Raw genomic sequence first — 19,218 nt, 5'->3', positions numbered from 1 at the left:
GAGAGAGAGAGCCCTCTCGTAATGCTCTCTCTCTCTCTTAGGATTAAATTCAAGCCTTTTGTGTTCCTAAGAGAGAGAGATTAAATTCAAGCCTTTTGTGTTCCTAAGAGAGAGAGAGAGAGAGAGAGAGAGAGAGAGAGAGAGAGAGCGCATTACGAGAGGGCTCTCTCTCTCTCTCTCTCCAAAGACATTTGTACCGGCTAGTAGAAAGAGAGATTTTGACGGTTTTGATGATGGTGAGATCAAATTGTGCAGGTAGAGTGGAATAGCTTGGGATCTTGCTGAAGAGGTTACCTTTGCAGCCATGGGGAGGAAGAAAGCTGATGAAAACATTCCAAGGCCCACTCTTCGTTCAGGGAAGACCTTGGAGTCCCTTCCACACCCCATTCAAAGCTACAATGTTCATTCACAACCGACGAATGATGATCCACCACATGGTCCCCCCAGGATGTCTCTCAATCATCCATTTCATCTCACCCAACGTTTAGTATTACTTCCAAGCCTCCTCCTATCTTTACACCTCCTCCAGGGTCAAAGTGGTTGCGAGTGCTTGGTTGAGATGGAAAGTGGAATGATATTTTGATTCCAAGAATCGGTGGTGCCGCAGGATCCACCCGTCTCGGGAATTTGTATTCAAGATTGTAATGTTGGTCCCTCAAATATGCCAGGTGATGATGTTGGGACCTTGAGCATGCAAGGGGGTGAGGTGAACCAGGATTTGCATGAGGGGATTGGCACATAGGAGCATCAGTCCGAGTTGCTTGCACAATCCCAATTGCTTGGTACACAGGGTTGTGAACAAGAGGTAGTGTCTCAATCCACAATTGTCCCCGGTGAAGGAATCACATTCCATGAGGAGGAACCTTTAGCCTCCTCTAGTGTTCCAATTGAGAGGACGACACATGATGAATCATCGAAGAAGGTTAGCAGTGAACTTGGAGTTTGAGAGAGCCATGGAACATGAGTGTCTGCAGGAGGATGTGGTGGACTCATTGCGAGACGGAGCTTCTACAACATTGGATGGAGAAGCATTATGTAGTAAGAAAGAATGAGGATCTTTCACAAGTCCCCTTGTGTTGTTTGCAAATGCATGAGGCTGTTCAAGCCACCCATGGCATTGTGGAGGATTTAGCAGATAGTTTTGAGAGATTGGGATATATGCCCCACCTTGGCTAGTTTCTTGTCTTGGAAGATATACCAATTGATGGCTCCAAGGTATAAATCTTTGAATTGATAGTGCTTTCACATGAAATCTTATTGCAAATGTGCCTTTAATTTGAGATGGTTCTTAGCAATAGTTCTTTGTGACTAGCGAGGATCAAGAGACATGGGATCTATCTCATTGGGAAGACTTTAGTAGAAAGTTTGATGAGGAGGTAGCTAGGTTGGATAGCTGGAAGCACTTGGTAGGACGAAAGCTAGGTTGGATAGCTGGAAGCACTTGGTAGGACGAAAGCTAGTGGTTTGGGGCGGCAATCACTGAGTGAAGGCTTGGATGTCACGAATTGAAGTATATATATATATATATATATAGATACAAGATGAAGATTATTTCAAATTTAATTATATGCTAACATTACGCATATTTTTGCATGCAGCATTCCATGATGAGAAGGACCGATCCGTGTGCCTTGCACAATCATCTCCTTCACAAAAGGGGAGGAGAGAGAGATGATTTTGGCCCTTGACTGTATGAACAGGTATGGAATTCCACATATCCGCACAACCAGAATAGGAGTAATGTTGGCAAGATGACATCGGAAGGGTCTATTAGATATATTGGATGATCACCAGGTCAAACCCTAGGAAAAATCAAGGTGTCTGGCTCCGTCTACAACCATGGTCTAGGTGGCACAGTCCCACTAGGACAGGTCAGAACAATGAGCAACAAGGTAGGCTACAAGTAGTGCACAACATGCTAAGATGTCATTTTCACCAAGTCCCCACAACCACAATAGGGGTACTATTGGAAAGCTGATATCACACGGGTCTAGTACATATATTGGACTATCACCAAGTCAAACCCTAGAAAAAACCAATGTGTCTAGATCCGTCTACAGCCATGGTCCAGGTGGCAGAAGCATGCAAATTGCAATTTACAGCAGCCTTGTATTTGATAATTTTGATGTTACAGAGGACATCTGTCATGTGCACAGTGTGTATCTACCGTGTGCTACACGCACAGAAGACTAGCTTCGAGGTTTGGGGCTGATTGGCGAGTTGAGTTAGGGAAAGACTAACAGGCGGGCACCCAAGTATGGACGGGCGGGCGCCCAAGTGTGGATGCCCGATGAGCGGCTAAGAGCCTATAAAAGGGTGGCCAAGGTTAGTCATTAGTCATATAGAGTCTCGCGTGATTTGTGAGAGCTCTATGGTCTGGAGCTTGGATCTAGTGCAGACGTGCACCTGCTTTACGCAGCCAAGGCCGACAGCAATCTCGAGGCTCGCGAGGGTAGCTTCGTGGCGGTATGGGACGTCGCAAGGTGGAGATTGGTCGGTGCGTCAACCTAGTTAGCTCAGCTCGTGGCTCGGTGGGGACAGCCAAGTCTGTGGACTTGCCCACGGCTGTCATGGTTGGGAGGTGAGTTAGGCCTGCACCCCCTTGTTGTTTGTTTGTTTGCAGGTTTCCAGTCGGTTACCAGGAGCATTCCATGAGGAGATCCGGTGGGGATTTGACACAGTGGTATCAGAGCGTGCCTCGTGAATGAGCAAGTCGGTAGGTAGAGAAGATGAGGTCGAAGTAAGGTATGTGTTCAAAAAGCTTGCTGTTTTTTCTGTGCATACTGCTGTTTTTCAGATTCAGTATGTTGTTTTTTCATCATACGAAACCCGTGATGAGGGTGTAGGTAGATGGTAGGGTTGTTTGCTTTGCCAGAAGAAGGCTGAAGATGTTTGCGCAGTCACACGAACTGCAGAGAGAAAACAGACAAAAAAAGCACGTTTGCTTTTGGTTGTTCGAAAGAGAAAGAGAGAGAGAGCGAGAGAAGCGATTGCCGGGTACTGCTGGTCGTGTACTGCTGGTCGGGTACAGTTGTACTGCTATTGTAGGCCCAAGTGAGTAGGTGGCTCGGCTATGCAGGCGACTAGGCCTATGTAGGCTGCCCTGTTGGCAAGCGCCCAGGCCTACGCAGGCGGCCAAGCCCAGGCGCAGGCAGCCATGGACACCCGGCAGCAAGGCATGCGCCGACAGCAAGTCCAGAGATGGCAGAGCAGATAGGCCGACGGTGCTAATCCACGAGGGAAGAGAAAAAAACAAAAAAATCCAAGAAAGTCTTCGCCGATTTGAGGTGTTTTTTGATTTTTTTAAAGATTAATTTTTTATAAAAAAGTTTAAAGGTCTCCTCCAAGGTTTAAAGGTGTTTTTTTAATAAAGAAAGCAGAATATATATACATACATACATACATACATACATACATACATACATACATATATATACATATATATATAAACACAAAAGCAAAAGCTCAAGTAGCTTTTGGGGACAGTTATATAAACCCCTTAAGTGGGCTTCTTGCCACACATCTCTCAAGTTTTCAAGCTCTCAAGCTCTCAAGTTCCCTCGCACTTTTATTGTGCAAAGATCGAATTTTCTCTCCACTTGCCCTCTTCTCACGATGTCGACCCAAGAATCGGAGTTGGAGCCCCTTGTCGAACACGAAGCCTTGCCGGCTACGGAAGATACCGATGCCGATCTTTTTGACGATTATGTGTCAAAATCAGCTTTCCAAGAGTTCAAATTTGCTCTCGAAGCTTCTTCTTCGGAACGTCAGGCATAATTGCCGCCCAGATGCAAGCCTTGCAGAACTCCATCTCTCTCTTGACCACTACCCTCTCTACTCTTTCGGGTATGGATACCTTGGCCTCTGCTTTAGGCCCCAATATTACTTCGGAACCATTTGGGGGCGAGCAAAAGCAGCGTACCAAGGAGATCGTGGACACTTGGCTACATAAGTGGCAGGTCCGTTTTCAGTTTCATCCATATGATGATGGAAAAAAGATCCAGTTAGCAGTAGGTTTCCTCTCAGGCAAAGCTTTGCTTTGGTGGAAGGAACTCAACCCTAAGCCAACAACTTGGGCACAATTCGAAGACGTCTTCAAGAAGGAATTCCTCAAGAAAGAGGATGATTATGATGTTGTTGCCTGGTTTACAGCTTTGACCATGACCTCGCAGCACCTCACTTATGAGGTCTACCTCCAGAAGTTTAGGGACTTGCAAATGAAAGCTACTAAGATGTATGATTATGATGTGGTTGCTCGGTTTACAGCTTTGACCATGACCTCGCAGCACCTCACTTATGAGGTCTACCTCCAGAAGTTTAGGGACTTGCAAATAAAAGCTACAAAGATGGATCCCACTACTCTTTTGGGGTTCTTCGTAGTTGGTTTCCCAAACTCACATCGTTTACAGGTGAAAAATAACAAATGCAAAACATTGGATGAGGCCATTCATTCAGTTCGTATCGTCTTCAGACTTTTGAAAGATAAAGTCAAGGAAGCACCTATCTTAGCATTACACGATCCTAGTCGGCCTTATGTTCTTGAAACTGATGCCAGTGACTATGCCATCGGGACTGCTCTATTTCAAGATGGTAGACTGATTGCTTTTGAAAGTAAAAAGCTAGACGACACTCAATCTCGTTGGCCAACCCTTGAGAAGGAGCTTTATGCTGTGATTCATGCTCTCAAGGTTTGGAGACATTATTTATATGGCTCCAAGTTTGTGGTATTGACTGATCATCAGTTATGTGTGTGATGCGGATGATTTGAGAGGAAGGAAAGCTCGTTGGGCTGAGTTAATGCAAGATTTTGATTTTGAGATCCGTTATCGGAAAGGGTCCATGAATAGTGTTGCAGATGCGCTTAGTCAAATTAGAGAGGTGAATACTTTGTCGTTCACCGAGATTTCTACTGACTTATTTCAGTCAATGAGAGGGCTTTGCAGGACTGATAGTTATTTTGGTTCATTTTGGCAGAAGATCCAGGATGGGAGCTCATTGATTGACCAAGACTCAATGACTGAGTAGTCTACCATTCAGGCTGCAACAAGAGGCCAGTGGATGATTCGGAATGGTTTACTATTCTGTAATGACAAAATTTGTGTACCACAGATCCCGGACATTAGGTCCAAGATTCTTAAGGAGTGTCACGGCGCCCCTTCTGCTGGACACCCTGGGGTACACAGGACGCTATCGTTAGTGAAATACACTTTTTATTGGCCAAAGATGAAAGGGTATGTAGAAGATTATGTTCTCAAGTGTCAAATTTGTCAGGCAAATAAAGCTGAATGCTTTAGACAGGCAGGGTTGTTGCATCCTTTGCAAATCCCAGGTAATAAATGGGAAAGTATTTCCATGGATTTTATTACCGGATTGCCAAGAACACATCAAGGCCACGATTCTATTTGGCTTGTGGTAGATCGCTTCACAAAAATGGCTAGATTTTTACCGACTCGAAAGACTATTACAGCTATGCAATTAGCACGACAGTTTATCGAGTAATTGTTTAGACTGTACGGGTTACTGCAGGACATAGTCAATGGGGACTCTAAGTTTACGAGTGATTTTTGGAAACTTGTTTTTGAGAAGTTGGAAACAACTTTGAATTTGAGTTCCTCAGATCATCCTTAATCTGATAGCCAGACAGAAAGAGTGAATCAAATTTTGGAGGATATGCTTCGAGCATATGTATCCAAAAGACAGAGTTCATGGGAGGATTATCTTCCTATGTTAGAATTTGCATATAACAGTACTAAGCATACGAGTACAAGTTTTAGTCCTTTGATGCTTATGTATGGTTTTCAACCTAGATCACCTGTTACAGTAGGATTCTCAGGACTTCAGCATGATGCAGCACGTAATTTTTTGCAAGATATGCAGAAAATGTTACAAGTTGCGAAGGAATCTATTAGAAGTGCTCAAGACCGAGACATATTTTATTCTAATAGACATCGTTCACCACCTAGAGAGTTCTCTGAAGGAACGATGGTGTATTTGCAAGTTCCGAAAGATTCCGAGACTTTACGGACAAGTCGATCTCCAAAATTATCCCCTAGATACTGTGGATCATTTTGTATTACACGAAGGATTGGTTCAGTTGCATATGAATTGGATTTGCCTTCTCATGTGAAAGTTCATCCTATATTTCATTTCAGTTGACTTAAGGAAGTACTGGGTGAAACAGACCAGTTAGTTACTCCTCAAGAAATCATAGATGTCGAGGACATGACATTTGTTCCGCACGAACGTGAAAAGATTCTTGGATTTCGTGAAAGAAGATTACGTAATACGCTTATCACATGGAATACAAGATCAAGTGGAAGGATCGTGTTGAGGAGGATGCTACATGGGAGACATTGACTACTCTTCAGAGAGATTACCCTGGCTTTTTAGTGAGCTCAGGAGTGAGCTGTTAGAGGAAGGGGAGTATGTCATGTGCACAGTGTGTATCTACCGTGTGCTACACGCACACAAGACTAGCTTCGAGGTTTGGGGAAGCTTGGAGCTAGGCAGGCTGATTGGCGAGCTGAGTTAGGGAAAGACTAACGGGCGGGCACCCAAGTATGGATGGACGGGTGCCCAAGTGTGGACGCTCGATGACCGGCCAAGAGCCTATAAAAGGGTGGCCAAGGTTAGTCATTAGTCATATAGAGTCTCGCGTGATTTGTGAGAGCTCTATGGTCTAGAGCCTGGATCTAGTGCAGACGTGCACCTGCTTTACGCAACCGAGGGCCGGCACAATCTCGAGGCCCTCGAGGGTAGCTTCGTGGCGGTATGGGACGTCGCGAGGTGGAGATTGGTCAGTATGTCAACCTAGTTAGCTCAGCTCGTGGCTCGGTGGGGACAGCCAAGTCTGTGGGCTTGCCCACGGCTGTCATGGTTGGAAGGTGAGTCAGGCCTACACCCCCTTGTTGTTTGTTTGTTTGCAGGTTTCGAGTCAGTTACCACAGGAGCATTCCACGAGGAGATCCGATGGGGATTTGACAACATCCACATAGGTTTTAATATTGGGATGAGTATACCCAATGTGTATACAAGTGAGACATCAACTTCTGAACCTTTTGGACATGTGGGTCCCATTGTGATAGTGAGCAACAACGTAGGGTACAAGTAGTGCACAACACACAAAGTTATCGTAGGTGTCTGGATCCGTCTACAACCTTGCTCCAAGTGGCAGCAGAGGCATGTGGATTGCATTTTACAACAGCCCTATTTTTTATGTTTTTGATGTTATAGAGGACATCCACATGGGTTTTGATACTGATATGGATAAGTATTCTCAATGTGTATACACGTGAACCATCATGTTTTGAATAGTTTGGACATGTGGGTCCCACTAGGATAGGCCAAAACAATGAGTAGCATGATGTCACGTGCATCCCGCACTTGGATGCCACGTAGACATTTCTGTACAGTAGGTGCAGGACCTGGGATGGTGAACTGGCCCCATGTGAGCCCAGTCCGGGACGAGTCAGCCAGGGATCCATCTCAGTCGTCCGAGGTCAGGTGTGCATTGTCCTGCACATGAGTCCAAGGTCAGGTGTGCATTGTCCTGCACATGAAGCAGTGCCAGTCCGCGCTGTGAGTCTCCCTCTGGAATGATGTCAGATGTTCTGAGTATCTGGTTTGCAACTGGATGCCAGGCCTCTGTAGGCATGTAGTTTGCATGTAGAGATGGGGCCAGCCCATAGGGCTACCCCAGGGCAAGGATTTGCATTTGCATACTTGTAGAATGGGCATGGGGGAGGTGTAGAACCACCCCCAAGGGGCAAGGAGGGCCCAAGCCTTGCCCGCCAGCCAAGGCAAGGGCTGGGAGGGGCTGTCGGCCAGCAGTACTACTGCTGGACAGGCAGCCGACCAGGTCTAGTACCCTACCCTCCTAGTCGGCCAGGTGTAGGGAGTTGTCCCACACCTCTGCGCAGCATGTCCAGCAGCCAGGATGCTGCCCAGAAGCATGCGCAGGCTGGACAGTGTCTAATATAGTGTGAAAACACTTTAATGATTAAACTCAGTCGTGAGGCTATCCTGAAGCCAGCCGACTGCATGAAGGGAGGGGTATAAAAGCCCAGCCAAGATCTCATTCATCTCATCTCACAATTCACCAAGTGCTCCAAGCAACCAAGGGCCAGGACAGCCAAGAACATTGCTAAAGCTAAGGGGTGAAGGACTGAAGGTCAAGGGCAGGTTTTCCAGCCAAGAAAAGGTCAAGTACTTTGTATTTGTTTCAGATTTACATCATTCTAATAAAGCAAATACACCATCCGTGGTGGGGGCCCTACAGAGGGTAATTGGGACCCAATACTGTGTCCTTCTCCATCTCCCCCTTCTCTCTCTATTTTTCTGCACATCGTCTTTCAGTTTGTGCGTTAATTTCGTCGCGAAAAGAGTGCTGTTTTCTGAGTTTTGAAGTACCGATCCTTCTCCGAAGCTTCCGCATATTACAGTAGTATCAGAGCTCACTTCAAGGACAAAGATTCAGCAAAGAAAACCAAAATTTTTTTTCGCTCGTGTGGTTGGTTTTCAGACGCCGGTGGACTACCCCTTTTGGAGTGACTCCTGTCCCTCGAAGGACGGTTGGTTTTTAGCCTCCGGAAGCCTCCGGAAGTCTCCCACACAGATAGTGGATGGTCAGATTGCGTTCCGGAAAGGAACTGCATTTTCCCGCTATGGCGAACTTCGGCGACGAGAGAGAACCAGAACCATGGGACCAGAGTGCACCAGGCAGCCCAGCTAGGGCACCCGGCTTGAGTGTACAAGACATGTTCCAGCAGATGATGCGAGCAATCGCAGACCAGACAACCAAGTTGGATGAACAGAAGGCGCGGATTTTGGCTCTGGAGGAGCGTTCTCGCTCTCCAGCGTCGCGTTTTCCATCTCCTCCTCCCTCTCCTTCCGTATCCCAGATACCAGATCCTCGTCACAGGGACCCTCTCGCAGGGTCACAGCCGCAGCCAAGCTCCTTGCTTGAGATGCAGATGCGTGCATTGAAGATTCAACAACGAGAAGACGAAGCCATGCGACGAGTGGAACACGAGCGTTACCTCCGAGCTTTGGACGCCAGATTGACACCGGCGGCGCCCTCGAATCATTTTCTCGAGAAAATGAATTTCAGTAAGTATAATGGTAAACTTGATCCCACTACTCTATATTCATGGTTACATCAATTTGAAGCTTACTTTGCCGCAGTTAGGAAGTCAGATATTGACAAAGTGATCTTAGCCAGTTGGTATTTGGAAGGTGAGGCCATTCCTTGGTGGACTCAGTGGGCTCATGCCCACACCAGATCAGGTATGGCAGCTTATGGGTGGGACGAGTTCGTCCGTGACCTTAAGCAGCGGTTTTTACCGCCCCACTACCTTGAGCGACTCGAAGACGAGTTCAGGGGTGCGCGTCAGAATGCGCAACCAGTCCTTCAGTTTGCCAATAGAATTTCGACCTTGTGTCTACAATTAGGCTTATCTGATGCGGACAAGAAAGGGCAGTTTTTGTATGGCCTGGACACGCAAATCCAATGGGAGGTGCGTATGTTTAGGCCAGCCACCTTTGAGGACGCACTCTCGCTTGCGCAGAGTGCAGAAATGAAACACGATGGTGGCAAGCCCAAGACTTCCCAGCCGGCTTCTCCCAAGGCTAACGCCTCGGGGGGCAAAAGCCAGAACCAGACGGGGTCTTCCCCAGGACAGAGCCCGGGAGCCTCTGGCTCCAAGAACTCGAACAATGCGTCTAAGCTTACTCCAGACCAGAAAGCGGAGGTTGGCAAGACAGGTGGCAAGTTGAGTGCTGAGGAGCTTTCTCAGTACAGGAAGGAGGGTAGATGTTACTTTTGTCACACAAAAGGACATACTTCTCGGGATTGTCCGAAGAAGCCTCCAAAGGCCGCCGCCGCCTCCACAGCTTCCGTGGTGAGCACAGCTCCCCCACAGATCCCAGCGGCTACCCCTACTTCTTCAACCCCCCGGTGCTTCAGTTGGAGCAATTATTAGCCGGGAGCTCGAAGATGAGCAGAAGGGCGCCCATGACCAGGAGTATGAGCGCAACGAATTGCTCAAGTCCTTTGGCTACATAGGTGGCCAGAGAGTCGTTGTCTTGTTTGACAGCGGCAGCACGGAGGATGTGATCACGGAAGAGGCCGCTAGGCGTGCCCGTTTCGAGCTGACTCCGGTGGACAAACAAGTTGAGGGTTTTAGCACAGGTATGACAACGAGCGTCAAGTATGAAGCTCTAGGTGCTATGTTAGTGATTCAGGGCATAGAGTTTGTGCGTGACTTTATGGTTGCCCCTCTTGTAGGAGCAGACATAATTTTGGGTATCCAGTGGTTTCACAAGTTTCTTCCTGATGTCAAGTGGGACAAGCACACGTTCCAGATCGATCGGAATGTGTCAAACACCCCGGTGACCATTAAGTGTGAGCCAGGTATTCCAAACTTTCCGCTCATAAGCCACTTGCAGGCTAAGCGAGCAGTCAGGAAAGGCGCACAGTCTGCGATGATTTACATCCAGACAGCCCAGACGGTGGCCAGTGCTTCCGAGAAGTACTCGGTTCTCCATGAAAAGTTCCAGAAGATTTTTCTTCGGGACAGTCTCCCTCCCCAGCTTCCCCCGTCCAGACCGGAGGATCACAAGATTGACCTCCTCCCAGGCTCGGAACCCCCAAGCAAGTTTCCGTATCACCTTTCTAAGGCAATGGAATCGGAGTTGGACCGCCAACTCCAAGAATTGTTGCAAGCTGGCTTCATCCGCCCCAGCGTGTCGCCATTTGCAGCACCGATCTTATTTGTCAAGAAGAAAGATGGGTCTTCTCGGTTGTGTGTCGATTATCGTGCACTCAACAAGCTGACTATCAAGAGCAGATTCTCGATGCCTCGAATTGACTATATTCTCGAGAGGCTGAATGGAGCTAAGGTGTTCTCTAAATTGGATTTAAAGAGTGGGTACCACCAGGTTCGGATTGTTGAGGGGGACATCCCCAAGACAGCTTTCCGTACAGAACGGGCCCACTATGAATTTGTGGTCATGCCATTTGGTTTGACGAACGCCCCAGCTACATTTAACCGCATGATGATGCGTATTTTCCGGGAGTTGATTGGAGTGTGTGTGTTCATATTTCTGGACGACATACTCATATTTTCAGCTACAGTTGAGCAGCATGACATTGATGTGGAGAAAGTCCTTAAGTTGCTGGAAAGCAACGAGCTCTATGTCAATGAAAAGAAGTCGGAATTTTATCTGTTCCAGGTACATTACTTGGGATATATAATTAGTGCCGAAGGCATTCGACTTGATCCGGCTAAGGTGGCCGAGATTGTTAACTGGGAAGTACCTCAGACTGCTTATGACATTAGATCATTTGTGGGTATATGCCAGGCATATTCCACCCACATTGACAAGTTTTCTGATCTCTCGGTAGACCTCACTGATCTGCTAAAGGGAGTGAAAACAAGGAGGCAAAAGATTCGAATGACTCCACGAGCGTTGGAGGCATTCCAGAACCTCAAGGTGGCTTTGTCAGAAGCGCCTTGTTTAGCCCTTGCCTCGTGGGACGAACCATTTTAGGTGATCACCGATGCGAGTAACATCGCAATTGGAGGTGTATTGCAACAGAATGGTCATCCAGTAGCTTACATGTCTCGTAAGTTATTGCCCGCCGAAAAGAACTACTCAGTCTATGATCGTGAACTCCTAGCAGTCATTCAGGCCTTGAAACATTGGAAACATTTCCTGTATGGCCGTGACTTCGAGGTCCGCACTGACCATCAGGCATTGCGCTGGATTCAGACGATGCCAAGTGCACAGTGGAGTGATTGACAACACCGCTGGAGTCAGATATTCCAGCAGTTCGGTGGCATGATTGAGTACCTTCCAGGAAAGGCCAATCCAGTGGCCGATGCTTTGAGCAGGAAGGGACAAGTATCTGCGATTCAGACCACTAGACTTGACCTTGTTGGTACAGGACTAGAAGACATGAAGCACACGTACGCGGATTCCGAGGAATTCGGTACACAGTGGGAATAGGCATTGGATGCCACAGGACCATGCCATTTTCTGATACGCGATGGTTGGCTTTACTACAAAGGCCGACTGTGTGTCATGAAATCATTCCGGGCAGCTCTTCTCCATGATGCCCATGACGCCATTACAGGTGGTCATAGGGGCATGAATTCGACTTTGGAGAAATTAGAACGGCAATACTATTGGCCAAAGATGAGGCGTGATGTGTTTACATATGTACAACGCTGTGACATTTGTCAAAAGGTGAAAGCTCCTCGTGGAAAGAAGATAGGGTTGTTACAGCCTTTGCCAATTCCTGAGGGTCCTTTCCAAGACATTTCGATGGACTTTGTCACAAATCTGCCTCCCAGTCCGAGTAAGCATAATACACAGTGTTTGACTATTGTTGACAGGTTCAGCAAATTTGTGATGCTTATTCCTTGCAGGGCCAATGTGACCGCCGAGGATGTTGCCCAGCTATTCATTCGGCATTGGTACCCGATTGGTGGGATTCCTAGGACCATAGTGTCAGACCGAGATGCCAAGTTTACCAGTCATTTTTGGAGGGCATTGTTTGATAATTTTGGTACTAAGTTGAATTTTTCCAGTGCATTCCACCCACAGACAGATGGCCAGACAGAGATATACAACCAGTTGGCCTTTGATGTGCTGAAGTGTTATGTCCACGATCAGCAAGGTAAGTGGGAATCGTTTTTGCCTTTAGTTCAAGCTGTTTTGAATGACTCTTTTTCTTGAGCTATTGGCAGGACTCCATATGAGGCAGCGTTTGGAAGGCCTTTCCAGTCGTTGTTAACCAGGACTTCGTCTTCAGTACCGGAGGCAAACAGAGTGACGGAGTCTTACCAGGAGATCCTAGAGTCCGTTAAAGACAGATTGGCTAAAGCGCAAGAGGCCTACACTCGACAGGCCAATAAAGACTGAAGGGACATGAAGTTTTCGGAAGGGGATTGGGTGTATCTTCGGATTATGAAGCAAAGATTAAAGCAGGTGAGCAAGCGATGCCCAAAGTTGTCTTTCAGGAGCTTCGGACCATTTCCCATCCGGAAAAAGATTAATGAGGTGTCTATGCAGTTAAAGCTACCTCCGAGTTGGACTATGCACGATGTATTTCATGTCAGTTGGTTAAAGCCATATGCAGGTCCACCCCCTTCAGAGGTCAAAGACGAAGCGGAACCAGACATCATTGATGAAGCAGAAGTAATGGTTCCAGAACAGATCCTTCTGCACCGTTTCAAGCATGGCTCAGGCCGAAGACTACGACAGTTCCTCACGAAGTTTCAGGACCGAGGAACTCATGAAGCGGTATGGCTCGACAAAGACTTTTTCGAAGATTATCCGGCTTTATTGACGGATTATTTGGAGGCTATGCAGCTTCCGTCAAGTTACGCAGAAGGGGATGTCACGTGCATCCCGCACTTGGATGCCACGTAGACATTTCTGTACAGTAGGTGCAGGACCTGGGATGGTGAACTGGCCCCATGTGAGCCCAGTCCGGGACGAGTCAGCCAGGGATCCATCTCAGTCGTCCGAGGTCAGGTGTGCATTGTCCTGCACATGAAGCAGTGCCAGTCCGCGCTGTGAGTCTCCCTCTGGAATGATGTCAGATGTTCTGAGTATCTGGTTTGCAACTGGATGCCAGGCCTCTGTAGGCATGTAGTTTGCATGTAGAGATGGGGCCAGCCCATAGGGCTACCCCAGGGCAAGGATTTGCATTTGCATACTTGTAGAATGGGCATGGGGGAGGTGTAGAACCACCCCCAAGGGGCCAGGAGGGCCCAAGCCTTGCCCACCAGCCAAGGCAAGGGCTGGGAGGGGCTGTCGGCCAGCAATACTACTGCTGGACAGGCAGCCGACCAGGTCTAGTACCCTACCCTCCTAGTCGGCCAGGTGTAGGGAGTTGTCCCACACCTCTGCGCAGCATGTCCAGCAGCCAGGGTGCTGCCCAGAAGCATGCGCAGGCTGGACAGTGTCTAATATAGTGTGAAAACACTTTAATGATTAAACTCAGTTGTGAGGCTGTCCTGAAGCCAGCCGACTGCATGAAGGGAGGGGTATAAAAGCCCAGCCAAGATCTCATTCATCTCATCTCACAATTCACCAAGTGCTCCAAGCAACCAAGGGCCAGGACAGCCAAGAACATTGCTAAAGCTAAGGGGTGAAGGACTGAAGGTCAAGGGCAGGTTTTCCAGCCAAGAAAAGGTCAAGTACTTTGTATTTGTTTCAGATTTACATCATTCTAATAAAGCAAATACACCATCCGTGGTGGGGGCCCTACAGAGGGTAATTGGGACCCAATACTGTGTCCTTCTCCATCTCCCCCTTCTCTCTCTATTTTTCTGCACATCGTCTTTCAGTTTGTGCGTTAATTCCGTCGCGAAAAGAGTGCTGTTTTCTGAGTTTTGAAGTACCGATCCTTCTCCGAAGCTTCCGCATATTACACATGGCATGAGGGTCTAGTAGATATATTGTATTATCACCAAGTTAAACCTTGGGCAAAACCAAGGTGTCTGAATCCATCTACAACCTAGGTCTATGTGGCAGCAGAGGCATGTGGATTACAGTTTACAGCAGTCCTATTTTTGATGTTAAAGATGACATCCACATGGGTTTTGATACTGGTATGGGTATTCTCAATGTGTATACAGGTGATGCATCAAGTTTTGAATAGTTTTGACATGTGAGGTCCCAATAGGACATGCCAAAACAATGAGCAGCAGGGCAGTCTACAAGTAGTGCACAGCAAGCAAAGGTTGTCATTTTCACCAGGTCCGCACAACCAGACCGCGAGAGCTATTGCCAAGTTGACATCACGAGGGTCTAGTAGATATATTGGATTATCACCAAGTCAAACCCTGGGCAAAACCAAGGTTTCTAGATCCACCTACAGCCATGGTCCAGGTGGCAGCAAAGCCATGTGGATTGTCGTTTACAATAGCCCTGTTTTTGATGTTACAGATGACATCCACATGGGTTTTGTTACTGGTATGAGTATTCTCAATGTGAATACAAGTGAGCCATCATGTTTTGAACAGTTTGGCCATGTGGGTCCCACTAGGACATGCCAAAACAATGAGCAGCAGGGTAGGCTACAAGTAGTGCACAAGGCTGTCATTTTCACCAGGTCCACAAAACTAGACCACGAGTGCTATTGCCAAGTTGACATCATGAGGGTCTAGTAGATATATTGGATTATCACTAGGTCGAACCCTAGGTGTCTGGATCCATCTACAGCCATGGTCCAGACCACGAGTGCTATTGCCAAGTTGACATCACGAGGGTCTAGTATATATATTGTATTATCACCAAGTTAAACCCTGGGCAAAACCAAGGTGTCTGAATCCGTCTACAACCTAGGTCTATGTGGCAGCAGAGGCATGTGGATTACAGTTTACAGCAGTCCTGTTTTTTATGTTACAGATGACATCCACATGGGTTTTGATACTGGTATGGGTATTCTCAATGTGTATACAGGTGATCCATCAAGTTTTGAATAGTTTTGACATGTGGGTCCCAGTAGGACATGCCAAAACAATGAGCAGCAGGGCAATCTACAAGTAGTGCACAGCAAGCAAAGGTTGTCATTTTCACCAGGTCCGCACAACCAGACCACGAGTGATATTGCCAAGATGACATCACGAGGGTCTAGTAGATATATTGGATTATCACCAAGTCAAACCCTGGGCAAAACCAAGGTATCTGGATTTGTCTACAACCTAGGTCTATGTGGCAGCTGAGGCATGTGGATTACAGTTTACAACAGCCTTGTTTTTTATGTTTTTGATATTACAAATGACATCCACATAGTATGAGTATTCTCAATGTGTATACAGGTGATCCATCAAGTTTTAAACAGTTTTGACATGTGGGTCCCAGCAGGACATGTCAAAATAATGAGCAGCAAGGTAGGTTACAAGTAGTGCACAACAAGCAAAGGTTGTCATTTTCACCAGGTCCGCACAACCAGACCTATTCCCAAGTTGACATCACAAGGGTCTAGTAGATATATTGGATTATCACCAGGTCAAACCTTTGGGCAAAACCAAGGTGTCTGGATCTGTCTATAGCTTAGGTCCAGGCGGCAGTAGAGGCATGTGGATTGTAGTTTACAACAGTCCTTTTTTTGATGTTTTTGATGTTTTTGATGTTACAGATGACATCCACTTGGGTTTTGATATTGGTATGATTATTCTCAATGTGTATACAGGTGAGTCATCAAGTTTTGAATAGTTTGGACATGTGGGTCCCACTAGGACACCAAAACAATGAGCACAAGGGCATGCTACAAGTAGTGCACAACAAGCAAAGGTTGTCATTTTCACCAGGTCTGCACAACCAGACCGTGAGTGCTATTGCCAAGCTGACATCACTAGGGTCTAGTAGATATAATAGTTTATCACCAAGTCAAATTCTAGGCAAAACCAAGGTGTCTAGATCCATCTACATCCATGGTCCAGGTGGCAGCAGAGGCATGTGGATTGCAATTTACAGCACCCCTATTTTTGATGTTATAGATGACATCCACATGGCTTTTGATATGAATATGAGTATTCTCAATGTGTATACAAGTGAGCCATCAAGTTTTGAATAGTTTGGACATGTGGGTCCCACTAGGACATGCCCAAACAATGAGCAGTAGGGCATGCTACAAGTAGTGCACAACAAGCAAAGGTTGTTATTTTCACTAGGTCTACACAACCAAACCGCGAGTGCTATTGCCAAGCTGACATCATGAGGGTCTAGTAGATATATTGGATTATCACCAGGTCAAACCCTAGGCAAAACCAAGGTGTCTGGATCTGTCTACAACCATGGTCCAAGTGGTAGCAGAGGCATGTGGATTGCTGTTTACAGCAACCCTATTTTTGATAATTTTTTATCTTATAGAGGAATTCCACATGGGTTTTGATACTGGGATGAACACATACGAGGTAGGCATGTATATTGCCATACATACGAACCATTTGGATCATTCAAACCACACTCATTATAGAGACCACAAAAAAGATCACATGGATCCCATTCTGACCATGCATGCCACATCGAGACGATAGCGCCTATGTAAAGGTCTCCGATAGCCTACTTTGACTATGTGCATAGGCCATATAAACCATACAGAGCACATTAGGATGACAACAACGAGTATGTAAATATCTCAAGAGACTTATTCCGACCATGTACAGAAAATATGGACCTTACAAACCACACCTAGAGACGACACCGAGTATGTAAAGATCTCTTGGAGGCCATCCCGTTTGGAGCATGTATAGATCACAAAGCACAGTTTGAGAAGACCATGCAAATAGAAATCACATAGAGCTCATTCCAACCATATACAGATCACATGGACCATACAGAGCACACTGGGAGAAGAACAAGCATATGAAGATTCCATATACAAATCACATGGACCATCTTGAGTACACCGAGAGAGAAGACTAAGCATATGGAGATTCCACACATGTATGGACCATCCAAGGCCATGATCTATGACATCACGCATGGTCATCATGTGGATGATGCATGCATGTTGATGGTACACATGATAGCATGTATGTCCATGATGCATCTATGTCCATGTCCATGCCATGTCACATGCTACATGGACCTGTCACATGGACATGTCAAGTGCCACATCATTAGGGTAGTCCACATAAGCAAAACCCCATGGAACCAAAGCTCACAAAAAAAAAAGCTCGCCGTTAAATACTCGCCAAAAAGAATTCCCCAGCAAGGAGCTATTTGGTGTGACAACAAGGACGAAATCTAGCATACCCACAAGTGCATGGAGAAAAGCTAGCTTACCCACAAGAAAAAGCTTATTCTGTATCTCTTTGGCAAAGTTCTAACAACACATGTATTAGCAAGGTAAGAGACCTGCACAGTTGAACCACAGGGCTTAGCCTTATTCTAGTGTCTATTCCAAGCTATTAAGCTTACCGAATATTACCGATGATGTCGATTAGAAGGGGTCACACTTCAAAAGGAATTCGTATTGGAGATTTAGGGTATTTAAATGTGTGATTTCATGTTATAGGTAACATCAGTTTGAAGCTCCAAAATGTATGTTTTTAGGTTCAAATTTTTGTGTTTTTGTACTATTGCTTCTTTATAGGAATAAAAAACTCATAAAACCATACAAAAATTGACATTTTTATGTATTTTCTTTTTATTCATCCCTTTAATTAGGATTACCTTAGCTAGCTTAATCTCAAAAAAGTTTTAAAAACTAGAAACCCTTAAAAACTAAGTGAAAACCACGAATTATACTCTTTGAAAATCCTGATTACACATCATCTGAATTTATTAGGACATACCTTGCTCTTTCATGGGTGCATTGGGTGCATCTGTTTTCATCTCTTGAAACTGTACACAATAATAAATATTACTATGAAGATTTCCAACAAATTTTGTAGAAAATTGCGAGTTGGCTAACCTTTTGAGTGCTTGGTCACATTTTACCTTCCTGTATAACATCAATATGAATTAATAAGGTATCGATGGTGTCTACTCTGCAGTTATGTATGCCTTTGGATACATTCGAGTTGATGGATTGAAAGGGGTTATTTCCATCAAAGCTTTGAACATAAGCTTTGACTTGAGGAATGGGTTGGATCATGGCCTCACAATCCTCCAATGAGAGAGCCTATATCACTTTCTGCACATCTTGTTGAGCAACCAACGATGAGCTTGCCACTTGAAAGGCTCCTCAACTTGCTCCAAAACCGGTTTGACGAGTCGGTTAATGGGATAATTATCTTATGGAGGATAATTATAATTGGGCCTATTATATGTGGCTTCCCCCCTTATAATGTAGCCCACTCATTCTGATTATTATATAGAGGATATTCCGTATGATCTATGAAAAAATCATCAATTAATGAAATGTGCATGGCATTTATATCAAATGTGTTCGTATAATTTGATAATGCCATGTGAGGGTGAAGAATTCTTTCATGAATTTTAAGATATGTGTGGCTCTAACCATCCTTGGGTTGTGAACCATTCTATGCTAGCTTGAATAATTTATAGTGTGGTAGGCATAAGATTATCTAGAATAGTTAGCTCTAAGAAGTCTTCTCGATCATCCACTATGGTGGAGTTTTGGAGTGCTCTACACCTAGATATGAAGTTAAGCACTATTGGATGAAGCAGTAGTAGTTTGGTGCCCTTCTTAAAATCCAATCCTTACCCTTACAATACAATTCACCTTTA

At 45.8% G+C, this 19,218-nt stretch overlaps 1 long non-coding RNA gene across 2 annotated transcripts; it reads left to right on the top strand.

Moving 5' to 3' along the window:
- The first annotated feature begins 194 nt into the window (after positions 1-194).
- Positions 195-16,164, top strand: LOC147616605 (uncharacterized). 2 transcript variants are annotated; one of them, XR_015262437.1, is made up of 4 exons: positions 195-1,215; positions 1,599-1,700; positions 15,478-15,698; positions 15,837-16,164. It is a non-coding gene; the product is annotated as an uncharacterized LOC147616605 (long non-coding RNA). The 2 variants fall into 2 exon arrangements; XR_015262436.1 differs by lacking the exon at positions 15,837-16,164 and having other exon boundaries at positions 15,478-15,827.
- Positions 16,165-19,218: the final 3,054 nt, after the last annotated feature.

This window comes from Cibotium barometz, chromosome 38, assembly GCF_041138505.1.
Source record: "Cibotium barometz isolate CiBa-2024 chromosome 38, ASM4113850v1, whole genome shotgun sequence".
Taxonomy (NCBI): domain Eukaryota; kingdom Viridiplantae; phylum Streptophyta; class Polypodiopsida; order Cyatheales; family Cibotiaceae; genus Cibotium; species Cibotium barometz.
The sequence above is the reverse complement of the archived record's forward strand: the minus strand, read 5'-3'. Positions and strand labels throughout refer to the sequence as shown.